Source organism: Lissotriton helveticus, unplaced genomic scaffold (assembly GCF_964261635.1).
Source record: "Lissotriton helveticus unplaced genomic scaffold, aLisHel1.1 SCAFFOLD_499, whole genome shotgun sequence".
In the NCBI taxonomy this organism is placed as follows: Eukaryota; Metazoa; Chordata; class Amphibia; order Caudata; family Salamandridae; genus Lissotriton; species Lissotriton helveticus.
This window is the reverse complement of record NW_027611921.1, coordinates 578,410-581,240: the sequence shown is the minus strand read 5'-3', so window position 1 is coordinate 581,240 and position 2,831 is coordinate 578,410. Positions and strand designations below refer to the sequence as shown.

Below are 2,831 nucleotides of genomic sequence, written 5' to 3'. Positions count from 1 at the left end.
ACAGAGGTCTTCGCCACTGGGGCAGAGATTTCCCTATGAAAAGAAATGTTTATTAAACTTTAAAAAGAATTAGTAATAATTTATGTTAATGATTAATGTAAATTAATTGTATATATTTATTTCAAGTGTAGAAAATAAATAAAATGCAACAAAATTATAAACACAATTTTTATTTAAATATATAAATTATTTGAAGGGGAGTTGGAAGATGGCGGATAAAGAGAAGAAAAAGAGAGAGAGTATCCAAGATATCTCTAAATACATTGACATAACAATTTGGGTGAAATTTCAAGGTGGAAGAGAGGCAAGCAGGATCTTGAAAGGCTTTGAACCTCTGTTGAACCTGGTACTCAATGACACAATACAGCATTTGAGAGATCCAGATGACCAATACAAACTAAAAGAAGATACACAGCAGCTGGGCCTGGTTGTGTGTCGAGGGACATCGGTGGTTCTGATTTGCCCACAGGACGGCATGGAGGCCATTCCCAAACCCTTTATCCAGCAGCAGGATGGATAGTATTTACTTTTCATGTGTGCTAGGGACTCATCTGGGACCCATTTGATAAAATAGCCAGAATGGACAGTCTAAAGATCCCATTAGCAAAATGATTATTTTGCAATTTTGGAACACAGATACGATTTTCTTTGGAGACAAGTTAGGAAGGCCATGTTTAAAAAAACATTTTTTTAGGGGGTTGAATTAGCAGAAGAATTCAATTTTCGTACGGCAATTATTCCTTTGGACAATAAATATTCTACTTTTTGTTGAAATAATTTGAATATAATTAAATAAATAGAAGTATTTTCAAAGCAATTACAACTTTGGTGAAATGTTTCTAATTATTTATATTTATGTATTATCTATTAAAATGATGTTTGGAAATGTTTCAATAAATGCTATTATTTAAAACAATACTACGTTAACTAAATTACAAAAGGTTCTTAAAATAGTTTATAGGGAGTCAATATTTCATAGTTATTCATATAGGATTTTACATTCAATTAAATGTATGTATATTTACACATTTTAGAAGTCAAAATAAATGATTTTATTTTAACATTATTTCCTATTGGGTTCTATTTTAAGACCCTTGCCCAATTATTTTCGAAGGGAGTTTGTTGCAGTACCTGTGGGTGGTCCTGTGTGATGCTGGACGTACTCACAAGGCCGGGCTTGAGTACATTTCTACCTGTTTTGTGGCTTCTTGGGTAGTGTGCAGTCTATAAATAGCATTGGGCTTACTCTTTGGTGGGTGGGTGCTTGTATTAGCATGTCTCTACCTAAACTCCTCATTCCTCCACAATTCCCCTCCACTCTATAGTAAATATTCCCCATTTCCCCCCACTACCTATTATCCCCTCCACATTTACTAATAAGGTGGCGATTACGATGTCATTCGGAAACTCTTCCAATCGAATCGGTTTCGGAATCGTTTCCGACCGAATCAGGTTCTGTGAGTCCGACCAACCAATTAAGATGCTTCCTAACATCGTTCGGTACGACTCACATTGACTTCAACGAGACGCTGTGTTCCAAAAGAGAGCAAAGGTTCCCATTGGAGAAAGGGGTGGTTGGGAAAAACCGTGCCCCTTGTGGTGGGCACCAAATGGTGCCTGCCACACTGTGCATGGTTTAGCAGGGGGGCCCTTGGGTACACCCACAGGCCACAGCCAGAGGCCTACAGCTGAAGGGGGTCTGCTACGGGCCCCCAAAGTCAGATTCCGACAGCCGTTTCGTGTCGGGGAGACCAAATTGAACGGCTGTCCTAATCGGTCATTGTAATCGCTCACTTTTAAACTGTGTCCATAGAGCTGTACAATTTGTCTCGGAACTACTCGGGCTGTCCAAATGGCATTTGGAAGCTATTTGGATAGCCCAAACAGTTTACTTGCATTGTAATCGTTCGGCCGGAAATGTGTCCGATTTGGTCGGAAACATAGGTGCCGAAGCGGATTCGCCGAATCCAAATCCCGTACAGAGCCTTTCCGGACAGCATTGTAATCGACCCCTAAGTAATAAAATTACATCTGTGAAGATCACTCCATAGAAAAGTAGCACTACTCTAGTTCTACTTTCCGTAGTACAAAATTTTGTTTGTGAATCAAGCCCAAAGTTATTTAGCCAAAATAAATCAGTATAAATAGTAACCACTTCATATGGTATCTTAACATGCTTTCACCTTTCCTGACCTTTATTGGGGAAATGCACACAAAACCCATTATTCACATTTACATCAAAAGTAAGCTCATGCTGCATTTGTAAATATAAAACAAGTTTTTATCTGTAGGTTGCTGTTAGTATTTCCATTCTGCCAGCAAAAGTGATTTGCTGATAAATAAGAATGTTTGTGTTAAATTGATTTGTGTGTTATGCGTTCTTTTGTGGTTTTAATGAGCTGAATAAAGATTGTTTGATGGTGATGATGATGAACATTTTTATTGAGGACAAGTGCCTTTTTGTGGTTCTACTTATATCTGTGGGGTGAGTAATAGTGTAGTATGGTGAGCATGAGATCCGACAAGTAGGGACTGGTTCATAGAGTGCAATTGATTAGGTTAGAAAATATACTGTGAAAACAGACAAGAAAAAGGAATTACCAAGGGAACACTTTTGTTTTTATATGATGATGAATATAGAACACTTGGAAGTGAAAGTATCTTCAGGAATTTTATTATTTTATTTTACCATTTCCCATCACTGAATTGTAGCAGATAAAATACCAACAAGACAAGCAAAAGAGATTTTGCATGGATCAGCTTCTTTCAAATGCAAAATGTCCTTAAAATAGTTTTTTTTAACAAACGTGCGCTTTTAAAGAAAGATTAAA

The 2,831-nt window shown here is 37.2% G+C and overlaps 1 pseudogene; it reads left to right on the top strand.

Annotated features, from left to right (window-relative positions):
• The first annotated feature begins 202 nt into the window (after positions 1 to 202).
• Positions 203 to 520, top strand: LOC144807249 (U6 snRNA-associated Sm-like protein LSm7 pseudogene; annotated as a pseudogene).
• Positions 521 to 2,831: the final 2,311 nt, after the last annotated feature.